Source organism: Protopterus annectens, chromosome 10.part0 (assembly GCF_019279795.1).
Source record: "Protopterus annectens isolate FY-2018-M chromosome 10.part0, PAN1.0, whole genome shotgun sequence".
NCBI classification, from domain to species: domain Eukaryota; kingdom Metazoa; phylum Chordata; order Ceratodontiformes; family Protopteridae; genus Protopterus; species Protopterus annectens.
Window position 1 is genome coordinate 885,257,717 of NC_056744.1, and position 27,900 is coordinate 885,285,616.

The following is a 27,900-nucleotide window of genomic DNA, read 5'->3' on the forward strand; positions in this document are numbered from 1 at the left end:
CAAATGGGTTTTCATACTCAACTCCCTGAAATAATGAATGTCGAAAACAAGCTTTACCATGTTTGACATTTTGGAGGGAAAACATTTTAAATATTGACATTTTAGTTTGGCATTATGATCACTCGCACAAATGCATTTCAGTCATTTCATGGCAAACCTTGGCTTACTACCATGTCATAACTGGAGTATAAATGCTTATGTAGGAGCAATAGCTGGAATCTCAGTATGTCTTTATATATAATTTAATGAAACTGTGAAATTCTGCAAGAAGTCTGATGCATGAATTTGATCTGCTGGGTCTGCTGCACACTTACACCTTGCTACTCTTATTCGGACTTCCAGGAATGCCAGATTTGGCTACTAAATTGATGGATTTTATGGACACAGGGAGTCTGGTCCTCCAGCAAAGATGTTATTAAGTGTCTGTGTTATACTTTTTATTGTTTCCTATTATGCAAGGCATTTGGTTACTGTGCTGTTCATTCACAGCTAACAAATGCTGATTTTTAACTTTTTATTTTGTAATATAACTGATGTTCATCGATTTGATCACAGATGTAGTCCTTTGGCTTATATATTGATAAGGATATGACAGACAACCAGCTTCCAAAACTTCAAGGGAACCTTCCACACAACCGCATTGTTAATCATCTCAAGTTGAGCTGAAGAAAAGAGTAGTTTGGGTGGCAAGCCCTTCAGAGATTTCCTGGCACTGAACAGAGCTCCTGTTGCGGGATTTCAAGGATTGACAGCCAGCTAACACTTTTAGTTTGAATTTCACAGATCTTCCTTCCTAGTTTGTCAAGGGGTTTAATGTTACCTCCACAAACTTTTACAAAATAAGCAGACACTAAGCTGCTGGTTAGTAGACGTTTAAAAGCACTGGCAAGGAGATTCAGTATAACATGACTATCTCCAAAATCCTCCCCCACCCTGGCAAGCCTTTAATTTTCCCATAATCTGAACCTCAGTTTCTCTCTCTGGTGAAAAATGGGTTCTGAAAGTGATGTATCACAGATGTGGATGGTAGTAGAAATCTCCCTCTCCTTTTCAACGGATTTCAAGGGATTTCTCCTCATCTGCCAGAACAAACTTTTTTTTCCTTCCTGTCATTCAGCATCTGCTGGCTCAGGGGTTGATAGAAATAACTCCTTCTCCCCAGACAGGAGAAGAGTTTAATTCATGAATGTTTCTAGTGGCAAAGAAAGAAGCTTCATGCAGACCAGTTATGGATCTTCCCTTTTTTAAATTAGTTTGTGTTAATTCAAAATGTTATATCTTCACAACCTGTTACCTCTCATTCCTTGTTTAAGTTTTCTAGTGACCTTAGATTTAAAAAATGCTTATCATCACAGTCCTATGGCTCCAGACGTCAGATGTTTCTTAAGTTTTTCTGTGTCTGGATCACACTTTCAGTTCTCTGCACTACCCTTTGGGCTATTCACTGCTCCAAGGATATTTACAAAGTGTATAGCCCCAGTGGTAGCATACTGTAGACTGCAAGGTATTCATATGTTCTTTATTTAGATGGCATGCTTATCTTTGCAGAGTCTTCTTTATAGTGTCGGGAATCTCTCACTTGGTTGAGAGACTTTCTGTACAGACTGGGGTCTCAAGAGAACATTCAAAAGTCTTGTATAACTTCTTATCACAGATTGCTATGCTGGAGAGTCTCTTAGATAACTCAGTTCAAACAGCTGTTCTTCCTCAGGAAAAAGATGACCTGCATCTAGATCTATACCTGCGTTTTTCCACTCGTATTAAGGGAAATTCTCGGTATACTAGGATTTATGTCATCTATAATTCTCTTAAGTCCTCTAGCAAGAGTCCATGTAAGAAAAATTCAGTTTTACTTAAAATCAGTACAGTCCCAACAGCACTATCCCCTGATATTCCACATTCTAGTTTTGGGGTTTATGAGAAGGGTTATCATTTCGCAAAGAGTAATTTTATCTGACTCCAGGTCTCCCATTTTTTTATCCAGCTCCAGCACAGTATGTAACTACAGATGCCTCAGACTTTGTCCCTATAGGAAAAAAAGTGCCACATATAGATTTATACATGTATACTAGGCTAATGACCACAAGGGCTCTTTTTATTTATTTATTTATTTAAATTTGTTGACCGGGAGTGTCCGACTGGACGTGGGTCCATTTTCAGTGGAGGCCCGGGGAGAAAAGCTCCACAGAAAAATAAACAGACAGTAGTTACATTGGATTACATAGCAATTAACAATTTAACATAGAAATTACTTACAACATATTTAGAGATGAAGAACATAGTACATCAGTAGACAACTAGAATCTTTATCTGTGAAGTACATAACAGGCATTAACAAATGTAACAATGAGAAGTTCCTGCTGTATAATAAGTACTAGGCTTATGAGCATCTGAGCTTGCTATAATCAAGGTAGTTAGTGGAGGTGAAAGAAAGGTAGTAGTTGGGTGGGGTGGATGATATTAGAGTGGGAGTTGCAAGGGCATAGCCAGCATGTTTTTAGGTGCGCTTTTAATAAAGTTGTGAAGTTGGTGCATGATGGTACGGAGGTAATTGTGGGTGGGAGTGAGTTCCATAATTTGGCTATGGCGCAAGAGAATAGTGCTTCACCAGCAGAGTTATTGGCTTTAGTGATCTGCAAGTGATTTTTGTTGCTGGATCTTAGTGGTCTGGTGGTGCGATAGGGTTGGAGTAGATTCTTTTAAGCTTAGCGATGCAATCCAAATGTGACCCACAAATTTGATTTATATAGGGGGTGATTTACTGACTGCCTCTGTCCACCATAGACAGAGGTGCTAGTCCAGGGATGAATTTCCAATTATACATCCATTAGTCCAAGTTGCACTTAAATATGGTTGGGGAGGAACTCTGCTTTACATGGATGAGGAGCCTTTTCCAGAGATGGGAAATTCTCTGAGAAACATATCTAGCTCTCCAACATGTCCTGTTTATGTTGCAACATTTTGTCATTTGATATAGTAGTTCTGATCCTGTTTGTTTTGTGGATGTGCAAAAGGATAATCCACACAGGGCCCAGGAATACCTAGGCAAAGATCATGTCTCAGTAGTTAGTATGATACTGAGTAAAGAGATAGGGCCTTGAGGCGATCAGTGTAGGGCATTGTGTTTACTCCCTGTATTCTTTTTTTTTAAGAAAACTTTCTGGAATTCCAGTTGGCAGTTGCTGCATGTGTCTATACAGGTACATACCAAAGGGAAAATTATACTCTATGATGGGTCTGATGAAGGCTGAGTACAGTAGTATAGTGACCTCTCTGGACCTAGATGCCATGCTCTAGATGCCATGCTCTTACTTATAAGTAGAGCAACACAGAAGGATTTTCTTACTACTTTGGCCGCTTGTTGGTCAATGGCTAGGTTACTATCTACTTGAGTTCCCAGATCCCCAGACTAATGACTCAAATTTTAGGAGTGTTTTATTGATGATGAAGTTACCTAGGGTAGCCAACTTCCCCAAGAAATAGTATAATGCATTTCCTGGCAATGAATTTTAAGCCATGGCTTTGGCATCATGTGTTTGTCTGTGGTAGCATACCTCTCAACTGTATAAATTTTTGCATAATGTCCAGATTTTTTGCCTCATATTTTGGTCTGTTACTCATAAAATTGTGGTTTACTGGCTTATCATTACCAAATCTTTGAGAACTGAAGTCAGAAAATAATGACAGACATTTCAGTTTCAGACTTCATATATGTCAGAAAAGTTATACTAATGCCAAACCTGTTATTCTATCAACTTTCTAAGTTTGTAAGAACAATATTTCAAAATTGTCCCTATTTTTGGGCCTTTGTCCCCCTATTATTTATGGATTTGTCTAGATTTCTTACTCTAAGAGATTTAGTGCTATGCGTGGTAGACCTTCTTGAATGGTGTTTTCATCTTGGGGGGGGGATTCAATGACTGCTCCCAGTTTGCAATCCTGGGAGATTCACCTGGGGGATTCAATGACTGCTCTCAGTTTGCAATCATCTGTGATGGTCAACCAGAGGCCTTTGAAATTGGCCTTGACCTTTAAAAAGTAGATACTAAAGAGGAGTGGGACTAGCACAGAGTCTTTGTGATCAGCCTCTTTGTGAAGGTAGTCTCACTGATTCTAACCTCCTGGGTCCTATCAGTGAGCTTTCTAGCTATCCAGCACATTATAAAGGGATTTATACCTAGTTCTATAAGTTTGTTTACTATACCCAAGTGGGGTATTGTATAAAATGCTTTAGCCAGATCTAAGTAGGCAGTGTGCACTGTTTTCCCTTCATCCATTGCTTTAATGACCTTTACAAAGAAGTCCACCAGATTCCATAAGCATGACCTTACTTTGACAAAGCCAAACTGGGATGGATCCAGTCTCTGGAGGTCTCATGTCTTTGTTGATAATTTATGTTCTTAAAAATATTTGTATAAAACATTTCATGATATAAACTGCATGTTATATAGTAAAGCATTTTCAGGAATCATATGTGATAATGAATGAAGTTAACAAGTACTTTTTTTCTTTTTCAGTTTTAAGATGTACCCAGGGTTTTTTTTTATATCAACCCTTAGAGATGTTTCCTAATTATAATTCTAAGTGGTAGCAATGATGTGAAAATATGCCTGCTAACTGGAAACATGTTTTACCAGTGTTTCATTGTGATAGTTTTGAAAAGGATTTGAAAATTTCAGTCAGTTCCTTGAGTGAAGACAATAAACATGCCAATCATATTGTTCTGTTTAGTGCCAGCATGTGTCCATATGTTTTAGAAACAGATCTACTGGCTGTTATCAGTAGCAGTTATGAAAATTATTAGTAGAAAATGGAAATCTTTAATACCACTAACAGGTGATGATTGGAAAACCTTAGTCAATAAAACATACAATATGTAAATTAATATTGTTAGATAGGAGCAGCATGTGTCCCACCTAACCTGTAATGTTCCGACCTCAGCTGGTTCTAACTGCTATAGGTGCTAAAACCTACAATTGCACTGATAATCAGCAATACAGTGTACATATGAGCATATCTTACAAAACTTTTTTATTCATACTGATTTTAAGCTATGTTACGCATATATCAGGGACTCATATAATTTTCTTAAGATCAGTCTTGTGGTTTCATATAATTGTGGCTGACTCTGTAAGTCATTAATTATCCAAACATAGAATATCCTTTTCCAAGGGATGCTGTGATTTCAGAGTTGATTTTATCTGATGTCTCTCATGCACAAGGTGTATATGTATGTGGGTGGGGGTGAAGCCCCAACATAAAAAAATGAAAATTTTGTGTTTTGTGATTTAAAATAAACAACTTTTCAGACAATCAGGCAACATGCCTTTCAATCCAAAAAAAAAATAATACAAGAAACAGACTATTCTACATCCCATGTATTATGGCTTTTGTACAGTCTTTTCTGCTTTTCCTCTCTAATCTGCTTCAGTATAATTGACAAAAACTCATTACATTTGCAGATATTATGTTGAATATTTCTGTTGTTCATTTCTCATGTTTAGTTGTATTTTGTATTTTTTAATTAATTCATAAGATAATTAAAATGATGCCTTTGTCAGTGTCAGCATCATGCCGAAAAAGAACATTACATACTGACGTTATCAGAATGGTCATGTTCAGGATTTAGGTCACTGCATGGAGTCCCATCAGCAGATTCTAGTGCATCTCTAATGGAAGCTGTTGAACTTCAACACTCACTGTGGCTCATAGTCTGTAACAAGCAAGTAACATACCTCAATTTACAATTGCCACTCCTTCGACTATTTAGCTCAAAAGATAGATGTCATAATCTAAATCAGCTATAACATGCATCAGGCTATGCAGTCTAATATTCCTTGTCTTGAATTGCAATAAAATTGGAATAAATACTCTTCATCTGTAAGCTATGAGAATGCAAACTTCACTGGTGCTGGAGACAACAAACCTGACATAAAACTATTCAGATCCTGTCTTTTCCGATGAAAATGATGAAGGACATACAATTTTACTTGCACTCTGAATGCAGCTCTGGATGTTCACTTTCATCTGTTTGGAAGATACACTGCTGCCTCCTTATAAAAAAACGGGTCACACAGTCCTGTACTCTTATTTTTTTTTATTTAACCTAATTTGATTGTCAGTAATAGGAACATACTGTGCATGGTGGAAAACAAAATAAAACCAAACAGTTGAGTTAAAATAACTTCACTCACCAAGTTCAATGAATACTGTTTCACCTTAAAATGTGTATGTAGAATAGTGACGCTTTCAAACTATGAGATGTCCTTGTTACTTTTGTAATATGTTTTGTACAATAGTTTGTAGGATTCATGCCACATTTGTCCGAACAGTGATGCATCTCAAGAAGAAAAATGCAGTTTGTTTGAAGGTCATTAGCGATTATTTGCATACCAGGAGTGCCCAGGAATGTTAATCCATAGTAAATATCAGACATTGTGGAGTATTACATTCACAGGTTCAGGCTTCACATCTTAAATGAACACAGGTGCTCCATATCTGCTTGTGTAAATATGGTATGTGCACCACCATGTACTTAACCATCTAAGGCACTACTTATAATTCACCCCTTTAAATGGATATTTAGTGTGCTCTCATGTTCTATCCTTCAGATGATTAATCCAAATGCATCAAGACATGACTGGTATCACAGAGATAATTTGCACAGAACACAGTCCTCATACCTCTCAATATTCCTGTTTTTTCAGGGATATTTCTGATAGTGCCTCTGAATTTATATACGTCCTTTCCTAAAAATTTGTGATCTTACAACTAAACAATGAGTGTTAACCTTTATTGAAGATGATCAGATATACTGTACTAGCGACAATCACAGGACCACAAACAGCAGCTGGAGAAAGATACCCTGAAAAATGCAGTGACAGTATATGCTGCCGACAGACATGATGGGCCCTTATACCAAACAGTAACCAAAATACTTTTAAGCTAAACCTTTTATAATGCATATATGCAAGCTGTTAACATTAAATCTGTATAATAAGTACATACCTGAGGTATACAATTTTAGTTTCACACTGCATGGAGAAAGAGATGAGACAATTTTGACCCATTAGACTATCTTCCAATACTGGAATCCTTTGGAATATGTTACAGTGACATCTCACTGGTTTTCAAGACAAAGTCAGGGCATCAACAAACGCTGTTCAGTAGTAAAAGCAAAATTTCAACATTTTTTGTCTATGTGTGAATCAGTGAAAGGTGACATGTAAGCCACTCTATTTATATATACACTACACTTTAAGCAATTAAGAAGGGTTTGTCCAGCCAGGCATTTTAGTTTGGGGACCCCTGCTTATGGATTTGAGGTTTTTGATATGGTAGGTAGGGAAATTAGAAAGGGAGGAATGACAGGAGGTGAGTGGGAATGTAATTAGAGGGGTAGACAAGCAAGATGTAAGGGGAAGTGAGTATTTAAGCAGCATAGGGTTAATGGTTTCTTTGGAGTGGGAGAGTATGGCAAGCCCTTCTTACCACCCAAATATGATGGTATTCAATTAAGTTGATGAGTGGGATAGCTTGTGGGTAAGATGGAATCTTGTAAAAGACGAGCCCCATTTTCCTTTCCAAGGCGGATTGTTAAAGTGTTAGGACTCAGTAGTCCAGGTCACTGCTTCTGGGATATACATAAGTGGAGTTGTTTAAGGGGGAGTCGTCCTTAATGTTGCTTGAAAGTTTATGCAGGTTAGGGGTGAGTAGCATTTGAACACTCCCCAAAGTGTTTAAGGACGTGCATTGTTATTACTGATATAGCTTGCAGTTCTACTTCTTGCAATTTTTAATGAACTGTTCTTACATATTTTATTTATTGGTGTAGTAATAAACTTGGTCACACATCATATTTGGTGTGGGTATTTTGTATGTGGGCATGGGTTCATGATCAATGTATTTTAAATGATCTTATTTTTGATCAGTTGAGTGATTTATACAATCGAAGAGTGATTATGGTAGAAAAGAAAAGTGAGAATGTTTTTAGGAAAAAACAAAAGAAAATTGACAGGGATTTTAAACCCAAACATAAAACTACTGTTCAATCTCAGCCTTACTACAGGATATGTACCCAAAGAGTGGCATACAGCAACAGTGATCCCTCTCCATAAAGGTGGTGCCTCAACGGACCCTGGAAACTATCGCCCCATAAGCCTGACTAGCTTGGTCTGCAAAGCTATGGAAAGGATCATCATGGACCTCATAAATAAAGATATTGGGGACCTACAGACACTGGATCCTACCCAGTTTGGCTTTGTTAAGGGCAGATCCTGCCTCTTAAACCTGGTCGATTTCTTTGAAACAGTCACCAAGGCCATTGACAAGGGGAAGGTGGTCCACACAGCCTACCTGGACCTCGCAAAAGCCTTCGATACAATACCCCACTCGGGCATTATAGATAAGCTCACCAGCCTAAATATAAACCCCTATGTCACTAGATAGGTTGCAAACTGGCTCAAGGACAGAACCCACATAGTTAGAATTGCTGGAGCCATGTCAGACTCCAAACCAGTTGTGGTGTCCCACAAGGCTCAGTCCTGGGACCTCTCTTGTTCAGTATATATTTCTCGGAGGTACAGGCCAACATGGCAGGACTGTGGCTGACCAAGTTCGCAGATGACTGCAAACTGGGCACCATAATCGACTCTCCAGCCGACACAAGCATCCTCCAAAAGGGCCTCATAGAAACAGACAACTGGTGCCAGAGCCATGGCCTCAAGCTAAACGCCAAAAAGTGTATAGTCATCCCCTTTGGCAAAAACAAAGTGCCCACAAATTACCACATAGGTGGTAATCCATTAAGTACAGAAGAAGTAATTGGGGACCTATGACAACCACGTGGCCAAAGTGGTTAGAAAAACATTTTATATAGCCCACCTAATCATGAAGGTATTCACATCTAGATCAGGGGAGGTCATCATGCCTCTTTACGCATCCCTCATCAGGCCCATAATTGAGTACAATGCCCCTTTTGGGATGTACCTTACCAGACACCTGCAGCAACTGGAAAGACCCCAAAAGTACCTCACCAAGAGGATCAAAGGGCTCAAACAGATGCCATATGCTGCCCGGTTAAAGAAACTCCAGCTCTACTCAGTGGCATATCACCTGTTCAGAGGTGATCTGTGCCTGACGTATAAAGCCATGTCCAACCCGGAATTAATGGACATGCTACACCTCACAAAATCCAAATCCCATCGAGCTACACGCTCGAGAGACTTGAACCTCAGCACTGAAATAAATAGGACATGCTGGAGGGACAGATTCATAACCCAGAGGCTCCCTTCACTCTGGAATAAAATCCCAGTCCAGGTTAAGCAGAGTCCCTCATTGACTCTCTTCAAGAGGAATCTTGATGAGTGGATGGGAGATCGTAGGTTTACCCTGGGTATCACTTCTGTGTCACTGTTAGACAGAGGCACAGTATACTAACCTCAAAAAAGGGCATAGCAAAATTAATTTAAAATGGGTGGCGAAAGCCAAATACATTCTGGCTAGGCTTATAAATGCCCTAGGGCAGATAGCCTAGCATGAACCTATGAACCTATGATTTGGAGCAGTATAATAAGAAAGAGGCTTATCCTATTAAAAAACAATGTATGTAAACCAGGTAGGGGTACGAATAAGGGGAATATTGGGGTTACCTCCACTAATCCTAGACATGCTAGACTACAAATAAGGGAAAAGAATGATAGGGCACAGGTTTTTTATTAGTTCCCAATATCCCATGAAGACAGCAAATCCGAACCCACAATACAGGAACTCAGGACAGGAGTCATACAGAAGTTGGGCACTGCTGTGGGATGTACAAAAGGGGAAAAGGAACTTTTAACAACCAGCCCTAATGGAATAGGATCTTCATATAAGGGATTTCATATATATAATTACACCAGCAAGATTATTACAAAAAACAATTTTTCCTTGTTTGAAAAAGGCTTGAAATTTGTTCCTACAAAAAAATTTGATTTATTAGATTCCCTTAATGAAACAAAATATTTCACTAGGAAGCTGAACTTAGAAATGTATTTTGATGAAAAGGTTTCTGGTGTTCAGAATAGTCTATACTGGACATAAATACTTTGACTAAGAGGGGTACCTATAACCCTCCACTTCACCCTATTTTGAATGTATTTTACAAATCTGTAGAGGAAGATTTATATAAATTATATGCCAACTCTAAAATGAAGTCCAATTATGCTAATCTTAGAAAGGAAGAAAAATAATTATTCTATAATTTAATGGATGAAGGTTCCTTTCAGAATTATGAAACCGGATAAACGTTGGGGATAGTCTTGTTTGAGGCTTCATCTTACTCTGAAGCAATGAATAACATTTTGCATGATAGTGAAACTTATTCTAAGGTGTCAACAAATGAGGTAAAGATTGCCTATCGAAGGATAGATTCTTATATCGAAGAATATTTTTTTAGATCAGAGAAAAACCGAAGAGATTTACAAATTTGTAAGAACAGAGAAACTCATCATCCCCACCATTTTTGGCATCCCCAAGATCCACAAAAATGTAGAGAAACACCTGTTTAGACCATTAGTGGCAGCCAGAGGATCTAAAACACACCCTTTAGGTGTAGTTATAGATAAATGGCTTAAACCAGTATACCATAAGGTATTTCATTTGATTATAGATGCTTGGGATTTTTTGGAAGGTTAAAACATGAAATATGGTCAAAATAACTGATATTTTTAAGCATAGATGAAATAAATGTATTCACAGCAATTCCCAAAGAATAAGGACTTGAGTCTTTTTACAACAATATTACAAAGTGCACATCCTTTTCAAATGATAGGGTTAATCTGTTGATGGACTTTATGTCCATAGTTTTGGATAACAATTATATCTATTTTGAAGGGGAAGTATTCAAACAAAACAAAGGGGTAGCTATGAGGCCGTCATATGCCCCCATTTGTGCCAATTTAGTATTATTGGACTGGGAAACCAGATCAGTTTTTAAACTGGAGTATTTTTTATTTTATGGGAAGCCCTGAGGATATTATACCAAAGTTTATTAACTATCTGAATCAAACTTCTGCTTTTTTTTAAATTTACCTACAGCTTTGACAAACAAAAGATAAATCATTTTGACGCCTTAACTGCACACACTAGTGATGTGTTCAAATCTAAAGTCTACAGGAAACCAACTTATAGTACCTCCTATTTAAAGTTTACTAGCTGTCACCCCCTTAGTCAAAAGTGGAGCGTAATTAAGGGTCAGTGTATACAGATAGCTAGAATGACATCCCACTTTGAAGATGTACCCAAGGAATTAGATGTGGTGGTGGAAATGTTTATAGCAAAGGGATACCCTTTACAAATGGTTACAGAAATAAGGAATTACGTCCAATATCAATGGGGCATTCATTATAAACCTCTTTTAGATATAGGGCTAGATTCAGGAAAACACAATAAAGGTGGAAACAACTATGAAAGGGCTATGGTTATACAACATTGCTCTCAGACCAGTGAAATCACCACTATTATTATAAAAAAATGGAATATATTAAGAGCAATTTTTTATTTACTAGGGTCTGAACCTAAATTTAGCTTTAAGACAGAACATAATTTAAAAGAATGGTTTGAATGTAGACAAGGGATAAAAAAAACACCTTAAAGGAAGAACAGTTAAATGTGGAAGTTGTGCACAATGTTCTTATATTCTTGAAATTAAAGATCTTATTTTAGAGAATTATTTGTATTCTTCCCTTAAATTCTGTGCAGGGAATTGTCAGTCAAGAGTTTGTTGTCTATCTCACTAAGTGCTCTAATTGCCCATCCTTTTATGTGGGCAAAACGGAAAGATGTCTCTGGAAATTAATCTATGATCACCATTATGAAATAGTGTAAAGGAATGACAAGAATGCTTTGTATAAGCATTCTGTTAGGTGCACAAATTGCAACAAATTTCAGTTCTGTATTTTAGAAAAAATAAAACAGAATCTTATAGGGAGGAATGTGAATGCCAAATCAGAGGCACAAGAGGTTAAGTGGCAGTTTAAACTACATGCCTTTAAAGAATCTCGTTTAAATGAATATAGTTCTATACAACCTCTTTTAAGAATGAGATCCCTTTATATATGCATAGAATTTGTAGGCAGATTATAGTTAATGTATTTTTACATACGGTTTTTATAAAAAATCTTTTTGATAAGTTAATTTTTGGATGTTCTTAGAGTTTTGATATGGCATTTTTATGTATGAGTAGGAACTTTTTAAATGTAGTACTGTACCTTTAAATAATGTGGTTTTATTAGTCTTGTTAATTAAAAAGTTCAGCTGTGCTAGGGCATAAAATGAAGTTTTTAAACTAGTATTTTTATTTTGAAGAAGTCCTGAAAGTAAAAGGACGAAAGCGCTTCTTCTTTTGGCTTTTCCCAGTTAGGGGTTACCATAGCGGATCACCTGTCCGCTCATGATTGGCAGTGGAGATTTTACAGTGTCAAGTTGCTAGCCCGGTGCCCAACCTTCCACAGAAGGCACACATATGCACGCAGTCACACCTACGGCCAATTTAGAGTGTCCAATATACCTACAGCATGTCTTTGGGATGTGGGAGGAAACCGGAGGAAACCCACGCGACCACAGGGAGGACATGCAGACTCCGCACAGAAGGCACTCCAGCCGAGGATCGAACCGGAGAACCTCTTGCTGTAAGGTGGCAATGCTAACTGCTGCACCACTGTGGCTGCCCACAAAAGCACTTAATAAAAGTTTTTTAATTCATTCAGTTGTCTGGTGTTTGCTGCCAGCATTACATTTGTTGAGTTAATAATTTTAAAGGAACACAATGAGAACTACGATGAATTTGCATCTCAGTTCTACTATATTTGTAAAGCTTATAGGAATATGTGTGTGTGATTACAATGTCGGAGGGATTATATGTATGAAGTGCAGAATCAAAATAAAGCATTTATCAGCAGAAAAATGAAAAGGTAGACTTCAGCACTGTGCCATATATTGAAGCTTCTATAAATTAAATAATGTCATATATTTGTAAGTATACACTAATCTTGAATTGCCTTTTAAGGCAGGTGATTTATTGCTTAATTAGCATTTAGTCTCAGCAACAACCTACCCAACCTACCTTGCTTAGCCACTAGCACTTGAGGTGAGGTAAGTTAAGGTAATTAAGATTTCATCACTTCACTGTAACTTTGTTTACATGTTAATATTTGCCACTATTTCAACATCCTGCTTACATTCCTGTTTCTCTGATGAACTGCTGATTACAATTAAGCAATAGCCTGCATTATCCTTTCCTTCATTAAAACTGTCTTATGTCTCATACAAACATAAGTTTTGTTGTCAAAATCTCACATTTTTATGACAGACACACAGGCACAAATGATGTAGCTGTGTGACACAGAGGGTAACTGACTAAATACGTATAACTGGAGAACGACCTCACCTTCATAATAAAATCTGACTTAAGTTAGATAAGCCAGTGATTATATCTCCCCTGGTGAAGCCATTACTAGGCTATTCTTAGTCTCACTCAGAAACAACAGTGCTTTGGGAGCTGCAATCAGATAAAGCAACAACCACCATTAATACATAATTTGTGTGTTTACTTTGTAGTATAATATTGTCTTTTTATTTTATTTTATCCATATTCTTTATGCACATCTATCAACTTAACATTGATGTAACATTAAAAATGTCACAGTTCGTGGTCCACCTTACACGCTAATATACTGTATACCACCTTTTCCTTTTGCACACCAAGTGTTTAATTAACAAGAAAGAAAAAAAAATTCAAACACATGCTTTAAGTTTAGTTCAATATATACACATCTTATCTGTTGTTCCACAGTCAATTGGTAAGTGTAATTATAACTTTATTTTAAAAAAATCATAGTATCCTGGGAAGGGTATATTATAAATAAATGAAGAATTGCTAAAACAAATCATAGTTGATTAAAAATATACATTGAACCTACCTTTTGTCAAACTTGTACCTCTACAAATAAATCTTCTTCTTCTTCTTTTGGCTTTTCCCAGTTAGGGGTCACCACAGCGGATCACTGTCCACTCATGATTGACAGTGGAGTTTTATGGTGTTGAGTTGCCAGCCCGGCGCCCAACCTTCCACAGAAGGCACACACACACACACACACACACACACACACACACACACACACACACACACACACACACACACACACACACACACACACACACACACATGCACGCACTCACGACTAAGGCCAATTTAGTGTGACCAATCCACCTACAGCATGTCTTTGGGATGTGGGAGGAAACCGGAGCACCCGGAGGAAACCCACGCGACCACAGGGAGGACATGCAGACTCCGCACAGAAGGCACCCCAGCTGAGGATCGAACCGGAGAACCTCTTACTGTGAGGCGGTAACGCTAACTGCTGCACTACCATGGTACCTCTACAAATAAATAATGGACTGAAAAAAGGAAAACAATTTCCTTTTTGGATCTAATAAGAAAAACATTACTAACTTGCTGATGTAATTCGTGTGTATTGTGTCACTGCTAGTGTTTTGGAAAGGATGTTTAGTACTCGAATGAGTAATTCAGGGCTTGGGACAGGAGTAGGGTAAGACTGGGGTTAGGGTCAGCACACATTATTCCTTTCACTGAAACCTCATCCACCAGACTCATAGATCTACAATACAGATAAAAGAATTTCACTTTTACGGATGGCACGCCTTCCATGCCCCACTTGCACTTCTGATACAGTGGCTACAAGGAACCAATTTCTGCATATCAATAAGACCCCCTCCTAAAATGCAAATACATTTCCAAAGGCACCAGGCAGCAAATATAGACCAATCTGAGTTGATATGTACTCTGCCATCTCAGATTTTGCATACTGTTTTTGTCTGTTGCATCCGAGGCATTGCTGATACCTTACAAGGGCCACTCTGTTCACAAGTATTACTGAACCCCTTCACCTTCCTCTATTGTATTTTGCTAATATATCTGAATTCCATTCTAAGCAATTTTTGATGTTCTTTTCAGCCAGACTCCTAGGTATTTCATTTGCTAATGTCTCCACAAAAAAGGAAATTCTTGTACTACATAATGGGTGGGAGTGTAATTCATAGCTGCTTTTGTTTTCATTTCATTTATTTTATATCCAGTCAACTTCCTATACCTTTTCAATTTCTCAGATATAATTCTGAGATATTTTGCGGCCTTTTGCTATAAATATAAAATCATCCCCATTTGTAATCTACTATTTCTGACCTTATTTCTCTTACTAGATGCTCTAGGTATAATCCAGACAACGGAGTCTCTTATTCTTCTTTTTATTTGAACTACCTTTAATATTCTTAGACTGCATTTTATTTTTACTTTGGCTTATACATAAAGTCTGAAAATTAATGTTATCCATTCCCTTGAAAAATCCATTACTTACATAATCATCTTCAGAAGTCCCCAACTAACTCTAACACTGGTTTTCTCTGTATCATTGGCATCTTTTTGTATTAGTGTTTTACTAATATTATCAAAGGTTTGTCTACATTGAGCCACATTGATCCGAGTGTGTTAATCTTGGAAAAACTATAGTTAATCATTGTGTTATTTTTGTTGTTGCAAAGACTTTATAATCATGGTTTAAAAACAGAAGTGGTCTATAAGATTTCAGATCTGTCACATGCCTACTTTCCTCTGGTAATACTATCATAGCAGATGCATTCCACTGGGTCAGCATATCACACCCCTTTATAATATTATTACATATTTTCATCAAATTTGGATCATCTCTCCCCTATCTTCTTCCACACTTCAGTTGGTATCCAACTTACTGCTGTAAATTTCCTTGTCATTTGGTGTCTAATCACTTTTATCTTCTCTTCTGTGAGTTAGCACCTCTCATTTTTCTTCTTTTATTAGAGGTAATTGTAAGTCATCCAAATACTGTCTTATTTCTTCCCTTTTTTCTTTCTTCTTCTTCATCTGACACACATAATGCTTGGTAATATTCTGTTATTATCTTTAATACCTTATCTGGGTCCTCACCAATTTTTCCAGTGTTCTTATCTATAATTCTAAGCATCATTGTGTGCACCTTCCTCTGCCTTAACGTTTGTGTTGATAATTTGGACATCACTGTGTTATTCTCTACATAATGGCATTTTAGTGCTTTAGCTCTATATTTATTTAGGGTTTTTAAATATTTGGATATATTAATTTTTAACAATTACATGTGTTCCTTATACACACATTGTGAGTTGAGCCTCTTTAATTTCTTTTATTGCCTGCAACTATCTGTTATAACAAGTATCCCACATTTTCTATTGCTTTATATCTACTATGACATTTTTTTGTCTTGACTACATCTCATCCTCTAGCTAAGTCATTGTTGCTTTTCTTTATTTTCTCAATGTTTTGCAAAAAAAGTTGGTTAAGCCAATCCCCAAAGTGTCTTTTTCCTTGTAAATATGTTGCGAAATGCCAGTAGTTCCCATAGTATTCCATTTTTTTTGCTTTAGGTGATCTCACTTGAATCAGTATTTGGTCCGATAAGGAGATCGGATTTCTTTCTAAGTAACTTAGCAAATGTGAATGCTCTTTGTGATATTTAACATCTAGCCAGTCTTGTTCATGTGCCATATTTCCCTGAATAAAAAGTAAAACGCTTTTTATTCTCTATCACCTCCATTACATCTTTAAACCCATATATTTTCATATACTTTCCTAAACACCCACCTACCCTACTCACAATTTCTCTTCTTGATCCTCTTGTAACATTTGAGTTAATTGCTGCCAGATTCCAATCTCCTGCCAGTATAGTCAATTCTCTAAGGAATTCCAAAAATGGCAGCCGGCATTTTTTAAATCTTCCCATTTATTTCCTGGGAGTAGATATATTGAGAATAGAGTAATTCTCAATCCTTGCCAAAGTCATTTTCTAGGATATACCATCCATGTTTATCTCTCTTTACTTCCTCTGTTTTCACATTTACATTCCTTTCCTAACCAGTATAAATACTCCTCTTTTCATTTCTTTATCTTATTCTGTATAAAAGCCTAACACTTCACCCTTCTTAATTAGCTGTGCATGATCTCTTTTACTGAGATGAGTTTCTTGAAATAAAGCAATGTCTGCTTTTACTTTGTGTTATAAATGTTAGGACATTCCTTCTTTTTCTCTTTCTGACCATTCCATTAATGTTCCAAGAAAGTAATGTCAGTTTTTTCTCATTATGTTTTTTTTTTGCTTCTTCTCTCTCTTTATATTTATTTTCAATTGCATAACATTTACTTTTATCCCTTCCTGCATTTGAGTTAATTTTAAAGTTCTCCCAGTCATATTTTTCTTTACGAGTTTTTTCTACCGTCCTTCTTGTCAAGCTTTAGAGTGTCTCAATAAAAATCTTTTGTATTTTTTGTCTTTTTAAAACTTTTAACCAACTAAAATAAACTAGTCAAACTATATACAGGTAATTGATAGTTTTGGAAACACTCATTGAGCACCTGCTCATTCTTAGTGCTCTGAGCATACGCTCACTTTATTCTTTCCTTGCAAATTCCATCACAGATCTACTCTGCATTAGTCCCTGTGAGTCTCATAACCCTTATTTTCCTATTGTCTTGTTTGATTTCATGTCCTATATATCCCTTTACCTTGTTATGTGTAGATTTCTTTTTCCTCAATGAATCATGCAGTGAGAACAATTTCCATTTCCCTGTGCTTATTTTTGCCAAATCCTCCTTCATCCACGTTAATGTTACCATTACATTCAATAAAGCATTGTTTTAATCCCTTTTCTTCTATTTGTGTCCTTTATCAATGGTCATTTTCAAGTCAGTCTAGTCACTTTTGTGGTAATCTCTTTCCACAGTTCATGTGAGTTAATTTATAGGGTTCACTTTTATTTGATTACCACTTTGACATGTATGCTTGCTATCTATGGTCTTCTGTATCTTATGATTATATTTTATTCAGTTGTGTTTACTTACATGGAGTCAGTCCATCCAGATTATTTATAATGCAAAAGGTTAAGTCTTTAAACATCAATATTGTTTTTGATAGTTTGATAATTAACAGTCTTCTTCTGGTGCCTCTAGTGTAAAGGGTAATGGTTTGTAGGTATTTCCTTGTTGTTTGGGAGAATTCCTAGACTTCACTTAGTTTATCCTGCATCTGTTTTTGAAAAACTGGGAATGGCTGCACAGGAGTATGCTTCTTCATTCTGCGATCTTTCATCCCTTCATTACCCTCACTTAATGATCTCTCATCTGCAGACAGCAGTCCATCCCGTTGTTAAGCTTCCCTTTTTTATGATCTTTCAAGGCTTTTTTTGATAATTCTATGTTTTGGACACTAGTTGATAAAATACTTTAAGGATTGTTGTTTACATCAGTTTAAATCTAAGCTTTAGTGTTCTACATTTTCTAAAACACAGAAAGAAAGCATTTCTCAGAGCCTGTGTTTGACTCAGTTAGTCACTGACCACAAAAACTCTTGATTCTTCCATTTTTATAACTGTGCCTTTTTTCCACAGGCTAGTGAGAATTTCTTCTTTTAAGCTATATGAAGGGACTTTTACTTATATTTGCCTTGGGTATTTCATAGAGCTTGTTCCAGGCAAGCTTAGTTTATGAGCCCTTTCTATAAGAATATCTTGTAAAGAGATATATGTCTAATGATGAATACAATTTCTCATAAAACCTTTAGTCTTTATCCTCAACCCTTTCAGGTATCTCCTTAAATCTAAGATTGTCTTTTCTAGATCTGTCTTCCATCCCTATCTTTTGATTCAGTTCCTCCCCATTTAGCTTCTTGTTCCATAACATTCTCACTCGGCTCTCTGTCTCAGGTTCGGAGCTAAGTAAGATCATTTTCTTGCCTTGTTAGGGCTTCCTCTAATGCTGTAAATTTCTTGTTAGTTGCCTCACTGTAGTCCATTAGGGGTCTATATTACAACCACAAAAGTCCTAAACAGCAAGTACAGAATCATCAACACGTATTACCCAAACCGCAAATACACCGAACACCCTAAACCGCGAAATTCAAAATCTCGAACCACCATAGTTGTCCAACCTCACCGCACACTACATACTGCCTACCCAAACAAAATAAATAAACCACATACATACACTAATCAAAACCCTACACTAAACCTTACATACATTACTGTCTATGCACTTACCTTAACCCGCACCCTAACCCTAAAGGCCAAAACTATCGCACACTATTACTCTCTATGCACTTACCTTAACCCGCACCCTAACCCTAAGGTCCGTAACTATCGCACACTTACCTTACGGAGCTATACCACAGAAGGGCCAACCATGATGATTCAACATTTCGGATGTCAGTTTGCATTTCCTGCCATTTGTTGTCTGCAGGTTGCTTTGAATTTTTATCTCTGAGATTATCAAGCACATTTTTTTTACTTTTTCTTTTCAGCTGACTTGTTAGTAGACATATGTTTGCTTAGGTTCACAATCTTATAGAAACTGTTCACTTTTAAGTATGGGAATTTGCAGTTTATTAAATCTGTACTACAGAACTTGCAGACTAATTGCTTATAGTGCCACCATCAAACTGGAACTGGCTTTTAGGTGATATTATCTCCTGCAACAGCTATGTAGTTAGAAGAATAGAGTACTGAATTTTCTTAAAAATAATAAATAATAAAGCTCAATTTCACTGTATCAAAAAGAATCTAAGACTGACAAGTATATATTTTACCATAATTTGCTGTGCTATCCTGCCTAGCCTTATGAATACTTATCATGTGTTATTCTTATATTCACATCCTGCCTAGCCTCAATAATCCTTCCTAATACTTTTTGTTAGTTTCAGAAAATCTCACACTTTATGAGACATACACAGGCAAATGTGATGCTAGAAAACATAATTAGGGGTGATACATTGAATGGATACACAGTGATAATTAAGAATATTAGATCATACCATGACCAATAGGAGTATGACATTTTGCACAAATACCATAATTACTGTTCAGTAATTGGGTCACCTCACTGCCTGACCATTTGACAAGGTCCTGAAGAATAATGGCAGCACCATTTACTTTACTGTTTTGTACATAATCATACATTAATATAAACACTTTAATGCTTGCAATATTTACTATTTATTTATTTAATCTGAATTTAATTTATAATGACTTACATTTTCAGCAAAATGTGTTTTTTCTAATATTATTTGTAAGGGTGGCCTGGCACCCCATGTAAGCCATCCTTAAGAGCTAAGTAGAAATTAAGGGGCACCAGTCCCTATTTCAAGTTATGTTATGAAAAAATGAAGTTTTCAGAGTCTTATTTATTTATTTAGTTTACATTTGTTTACCGGGAAAGTCTGACTTGGCATTAATTGCCCATTTTCAGTGGAGGCCTGGGGAGAAAAGCTCCACAGAGTTCAACAAATTACAAAGCATTTTGCAATACAGACAGCATGCTACAAAGAAACAAAAAAAACTGTCTAGTTTGTACAGCTCTGTTCAAGAGATTTTCAGTTAGTCCTTTTTTAGGATCATTTAAACAATAGTAAATAAACAAGCTCATTACTATAAGTTCTGTACAAGAAAAATCTCATTGTGGTCCTTTAGATGAGCATTCAAACAATACACAGAAAGAGAAATACTTGTGGATAACATGGAGTATGATACAATTTGATGCATCCAGTCAATGATACAGAAGACGTTTAACTTGTAAAGCACCATATGCGGTTACCAGTGAGAAAGTGCTGGGTATGGATTAGTTAGTCAGGGTCTTGACAGTTACATATCCAAGAATTGGATAGATAAGACTTTAGCTGATTTTTGAAGTTGAGTTTGTTATTTTGCATTCTGATTCTATAAGGAAGGGAATTCCAGATTTTGGCAACTGAACTGGAGTAGAGGGAGTCACCAGACATGAATTTGCTTTTGGATATTTCTAGGAGCATTTTATTTGTGGATCTTAGTTAGTGGTTGTTGTAGAGATTGGGTAGACCTGATATGGCTGGTATTTTATTAGGGTGGTATACTATCTGATGTGCCATGGTAAGTTGATTGAAGTAGGTTAGGTAGTTCTAGCCAGCCTAATTGTTTAAGGGCTAGGCAGTGATGTGAGTAATAGGAGGAGTTGGTAGCACATTTTGCTATCTTGTTGTAGCAAATGATTAATTTTTGAAGTCACCTTTTTTTAGATTGGTAAGAACAGGGGATACATATAGTAATGTGGAAATTAGGTAAGATTTAACTATGATGGCTTTGCTGTCAGTGGTTAGGTAGTTTTTATAACGATAAAGGGTGATGATTTTTTTTTTTGTGAACTTTGGTTATGGTTTGGGCTATATGTTTATTGAAGTTAAGATTTTGATCAATGTTTGTTCCTAGGAGTTTGGTTTGTGGTACTGGGATGATGAGGGTGTTGTCCTTTGAGGTTATTTGAAAAGGGGGGATGGGGTCAACTGCCTTTGAGGGGTGGAATAGCATAGGGTTTTTTTCGGGGGGAATTTAGGATAAACTGAGAATCTGACAGCCAGGTTTGGATGGCGATGAATGACTCCTGTTTTTTTTTTCTTGAAGAATTTGGAGAGAGGGAGCAGAACAGATTAGTGTAGCATCATCTGCATACTGTACCAGGTTTCCATGAAGTGTGGCTGCATGTAGGTTGTTTGTGAATAAGATGAAAAGCAGGGTCCAAGTATAGACCCCTGTCTATGCCTAGGGTAACTGGAAGGAGAGGAGTGGAGATAGGGAGTCCATCCATTTTATGGACTGCTGGCAGTTGGAGAGGTAATCTCTAAACCGGAGCAGGGTGGAGTAATCAAGATTGAACTCTGAGAGGACAGTGAGACATTTGTTATGACAGTCTGCATCAAATACTTTAGACAGGGTTAGAAAGACAGTTGAGATTTGATTACCTTGATTCCGTTGTTGATTGAAATTTGGCAAAAATTATGAGGGCAATCGTGTGGTATGGTGTCGGCAAAATCTGTGTTGTGTTTTGGCAATAAGTTGTTGGCTAAGAGACAGTTTAGAATTTGGGAGTGAATACATTTCTCTAAGATTTTAGCCAATTGGGAGAGTATGGCTATTGGTTGGTAGTTGGATAATTCTGTTGAGGTACCAATTTTATGTAAAGGAATTATGTGAGAGATTTTCCAAAGAGAAGGTAAGTACTGATTGCTCAGCTATGGATCTATTAATGAGAATAGAGATAGTGTATGCTATGGTTTTTCAGCGATTCATAGGTATTCAGCTGGGAGTTTGTCTGGTGCAGGGGTAGTAGCTTTTAGCTTGGACAAGTGTTTGTAGATTAGACAGGTAGGGATCGGTTTGAGTGAAAAGAGGTTCTGGTTGTTGGAGAGGTTGTTTAGATCTGGGAGACTGGTGGGGGAAGAGGGAGTTATCAATTAAAGAAGTGAGTTGGAAAAGTAGTTATTGAATTGAGTTGCAGTGTTGATGGGGGTGTCATTTGTGTTTGGGAGTGGGGTGCTAGTTTTACCTGGTTGTAGAATTTTGTTAATGGCTGCCCAAAATTTCTGAGAGTTTGTGTTGTATTTAGTTTAGGTGTCTGAACAGTGTTTTATAACATTTCTTATTTGTTTTTTTTTTGTGTGTTTTATTTCTTAGTTCAAGGAATAATTGTCTATTTGAGCTAGTTTTTGTATAACACTCAGTGAACCAGAATTTGTCTCTTTCTTTCTTTTAAAAGTAAGCAGGTAGTTCTGGTGAGTCAGGGGGCGTAGTTGGATTTGGTTCTTGGAGGGGTTAGTTGATTAAGTATGCCTAGAAAGGTAGAGTTAAAGTGGTCAGCTGTTAAGTCCAATGAAAGGCAGGTGAGAGGAGATCAGGTGCAGTAATTTAAAGCTGATATGAAATATTCTGGTTTGAATTTTTTTTGTGTAGTGTATTTGTTAGAGGGATGACTTTTTGTGGGTTTAATGTGTTGTCTTAGTAGAAAAGTGGGGAGGTGATCGCTTAGTGTGTTGGGTAGAGTACCAAAGTGATGGGTTGAGGAAGGATGGTTAGTGAGGATCCAGTCAAGTATGGATTCTTTGTTTGTAGGTTTATCTATATGGGTGGGAGTTTGTATTAGCTGCTTAAAAACATAGAGATTTGTATGTTTACAGGGTTGGGGTGAGTTAAAGGAGGACCAGTCTAAGTTCAAGTCCCTTAAGATGAGTGTTTCCTGTGGGAGGGATTAGGATGACCAGTGTATTATGGTATTATGGCTTCAAGTGTATTAGTGTTGTCCCTGGGGTATATATATATATATATATATATATATATATATATATATATATATATATATATATATATAGTTGGTTAATTATAACATTGGTAAAAAGGGTCTCTGCATTCTGAAATGCAGGGATGTCCATGTTAATAAGGTCGATGGTGAGGCTGTTTTTAAAGAGAAGGGTGACACCGCTTCCTCTCTTATGTAACCTATTTGTTCTGAGTATGTTGTACTCAGGTGGAAGGATTCCATTGTCTTTGTTGTGTGGCTTGAGCCATGTTTCTGTAAGAAGTACTAAGCCAGGGGTGTAGAGCAAAAGGTTGGCATGGAGTTCATCTATTTTGTTCAGCATACTTCTAATATTGAGGCTAAATATTAGTAGGTTAGGCTGTTTTCTAATGGAGTTCAGATGATGTAAGTTTGGGATTGAGGGGAATGGGGAGGTATGTAGGGGTCCTGGATTTGGATGAATATCCCCATTGAGTATCAGTTGAGATGCTAAGTTTGCAAGAGTCACCAGGTATTTGGAAATAAATAGATTGTACTGTATTCTGGGGTTATCTTTAGAGTGGTAGTGATGGATTTTAAATGGGGCTAAATATAGTAGGGATTGAATGAATATGCCACGTGCAATGTGGAAGAATTCTGGGTGAGGTGTTAGGTAGTTAGCTTTGGTGGGAGAATAAGAGTAAAGATACAGGCTGAGAGAATGTTGGTATGAGGTAAGTAAGGTAGCTCTGGGAAGAGATAGTATCAGTGTGGTTAGTAGGAGATACACGGTGTTATACTGAGAGGAGTACATTAGGGTTTAAGTCCAAGATTAAAGGTAGTGGCTGTTGTGGGGAGTTTAGTAGTAAGTTGAGTTGTATGAGTAATCTGTTAGTTTGTATGGAAGTTAGTGTATTAGTAATCAGTTAAATAGTAGGGAAGTATGGTATTGGTTTTTTTTAAGTGTAAGATGGATAGTAGTTATTAGTTAGGTGGTGTGATTGTTACTTTGGGGCTGTGAGCAAATAAGGTGGTCAGCAGGGGGTGTATTACTTGGTAGTGATTGATTATAAGGGATGGCTGAAAGGGGTTGTTAATTAAAAGACGTGAGATTGGCTGGGAAGATTGGAAGAGTAGTACTGGGTGTGGTGTTTGTTTTGGGATGCGGTTGGTTGATGTAAAGGGATGTGGGTGCAGTTACAGAGTGGTTGGCTATAAATGTAATGAAGGTGGGCATGGGTGGGGATGGGGGTTGGGGAGGGGAGCGGATTGAGCCTGACTGTAGCGAAGGTGAACTGAGCGGGCCGAGCCTGGCATGAGACTGGCTGTTTGTGCTAGAAAAAACAGTCAGTTGCTTTGGAGGTAAGGTTGATAGTATATCATCCTGCTGGAGCACTTTGTAAGACAGTGTGTGTAATGCCAGTAAGGACAGTTATATGCAAGAGAGTAGAAAGAGGGGTGGCAATGTGAGTGGAAGACAAAGAGATCAGATAAGAGAAGTGTTTGTGTTGAAGGGCCATATTGTTTTAAAAGAGGCAAGTAAAAGTTATGTCTGAAAAGGTCTAAATTACAGGGGAAGGAGTAGGGTCACAGTAGTGTGCATGTCTGTACCATAATTCTAAGCAGATTGCTAATTACAGGTTAACAGCAACTGATTCAAGTAAATTAAACACCAACTGTTTTCAGTAAAGTAAACACAAGTTAAGGGTTAAGAATGAAAGTATTTTGAACATACTCTGTAGGTTTCCTGTATTTTGTTCACTGTTTTCAGGGGACAAGCAAAGGAGTTTTTCTGGCTTGCATTCAATTGTTTTTTGGGATGGCTGCTACTATAGCTGGAAAGAAAAAAGCAGATACAGAGAGATTATGTTAAGGTGGAGGAGGATTTGTACTAGGGTGGAAATAGAGGGGAAAAAAGACAACAAAACACAGGTAAAACAGCCAAAAGAAGACTGTGGAAGGTAATGAGTGAGTGTTAGTACGAGAGAGGGGCAGGTATAAGTGTACTACTAAGTTGGTCTCTACTAACAAAGAGCTTAAGAAGAGTATGTGCAAACTACAATGTAATGTCTTCCATATGCAACCAGTATCAGCACTTTAGTATGTATAGCACACAAACACAGCAGGACTATGGAGCCCTTTTCAATGTGTAACTTTTTGCCAAGTCATAACTATGCACAATAATCACTTTCTGAGTTATAGTAATTATGTTTTCTAACACAGAAAAAAAACAGTCTAAGATAATGAGACTTATAGCAGCACAACATGTATGAGCATTTACGTCTCAATTACAGTCCACTAATGTAGGGTAACAACACTTATCAACATAGGAGATAACATAATGCTAGGCATTCTTATAGGTTATTCTTAGCCTTAATCAACATAACATGAGACAGAATTAAAAAGAGCAGAAAGTTCCTTGTTACTAGCAATCTATTTAGTGGACTAGAAAGTTGGGAGATGCTTATAAGTACATGCAGTCAGTAAGACCAGATAAAGTAAAAAAGCAATAGAGAATTGAGTTGGTTCAGTCAAGTATGATATGCAAACATTGTTAACAATATTTATGGATTTACAGCTCATCTGCAGAAAATAACACAAAAACTGAACTTATGAGGTACGCACACTACTGTTGGGATGCCGCGCAACTGGTAAAAGATTTGAAAAATGGCGTTAATGTTAGGCAGATGGATAAGTAAACTCTGAATGGTGTCACCAGGGACATGAGGGGCATTTATAGCAGTGGATGGGGTGGAGGGAAGGACACTTTTGGCTGTGGACATGGGATGGAGCGGGAGGAAAAAAAATGAGAGTGAAAAAAAGATGAAAAAAGAAAAATACAGGGAAGCAAGACGTGATGGCTGACCATAAGGTCAGATGCATACAGAATGGTTGTCCAGTAGTGTCCTGCATGGGCATGGCTGTGTGTGGAAGAAAAAACAATCAGTTTCTTCGGAGGTAGGTTTGATAGTATATCATCCTGCTGGAGCACTTTCTAAGAGAGTGAGTCATTAATGCCAGTATGGACAGTTATATGCAGTAGAGTAGAAGGCGGGACAGTGTGAGTGGAAGACAAAGAGAATAGATAAATGAAGTGTTTTAGGTGAAGGGCCATACTGTTTTAAAACAGACAAGTAAAGGTTATGTCTGAAAAGGTCAAATTTACGGGAGCATTAGTGGGTCACAGTAGTGTGCATGTCTGTACAATAATTCTAAGCAGATAGCTAATTACAGGTTAACAGCAACTGACTCAAGTAAATTAAACAACTATTTTCAGTAAAGTAAACACAAGTTGAAGGTTAAGACTGAAAAGTACTTTGAACATACTATGTAGTTTTCCTGTATTTTGTTCACTGTTTACGGGGGACAAGCAAACGAGTTTTTCTGGCTTGGATTCAATGCAGGGTTGTTTCCTGGGATGGCTGCTACTATAGTCTATAGGTTTCCTGCATTTTGTTCACTGTTTGTGTGTTACAAGCAAAGGAGTTTTTCTGGCTTGGATTGAATGCAGGGATGATTCCTGGGATGGCCGCTACTATAGTCTGTAGGTTTCCTGTATTTTGTTCACTGTTTGTGGGGGACAAACAAAGGAGTTTTTTCTGGCTTGGATTCAATGCAGCGATGTTTCCTGGGATGGCCTCTACTATAGTCTATAGGTTTCCTGTATTTTGTTTACTGTTTAAGAGGGATGAGCAGAGGAGTTTTTCTGGCTTGGATTCAATGCAGGGATGTTTCCTGGGATAGCTGTTACTATAGGAGGCACGCACACTACTGTTGGAATGCTGCACAGCTGGTAAAGTGGTCTGAAAGATGGAAGAAAAGCATTTCTGTTAGTTTGTGTTTGTAATGAAAAGTCACTATTAATATAAACACTTGTATCTCCAACTTTTGAGCTTGCTCCCTTCCACCCCAAAATAGAAATAATTTCCTGCTTTAGCTGATATGTCTGTAGTTTAATCAGTTAGGTCTAGGCTGTTTTACTGTATGAGTTTTCTCTGTTTTAGTATCGTCAGTAGAAAGTTCAGTCCATGAGCTGGGGCATTCTTTCATAAAGTCTTTACAATCTTCCCTTCATTTTTTTTCCTGGTACTGCTGAAAACCTCAAATTGTCTCTAGGGCTGGTGTTAGCATTTTGGGGGTCCCCAGTAAGAGCCAATTTGGGGGTCTTAGACATTTATTTATTTATTTGTTTATTTATTTTGACATTTGTTGATCAAGTTAGTCTGACTGGGCAATAGCCCTTTTTCAATGGAGGCCCGAGGAGAAAAGATCCATATTGTATAGGTAAACAAATACACACATAAAATGCTTAGTCATAATAAAACAGAGCATAAAAGTGGTTGCATACAGCTACATACATGAGTTAGACAGGAAAAATACATTGAGTGTGAACTATAACATTTATACATGGCAAAATGTTTTTAGTATATTCCATAATTTGTAGTTTAGAGCAGGAATTGTATACAGGAAGGTAACTTACAGAGAGGATGAGTATGGAGGTAGAAGCATGAGATATCTGAAGTGTGATATTTGGGATATAGAGAGGTTAGGTAGTTTAAGTCGGGTCTGGGAATAAGCAGGACCTAGACCTTCCATCTACATACCACTCTGCTGCTTCCATTCCTTCTAAGTAACCTTTTTATTCAAGCAAGAAAGTTTTTAGTGTATACACACAAACTGAAATGTACTTACCAAGTTCTTACATTACA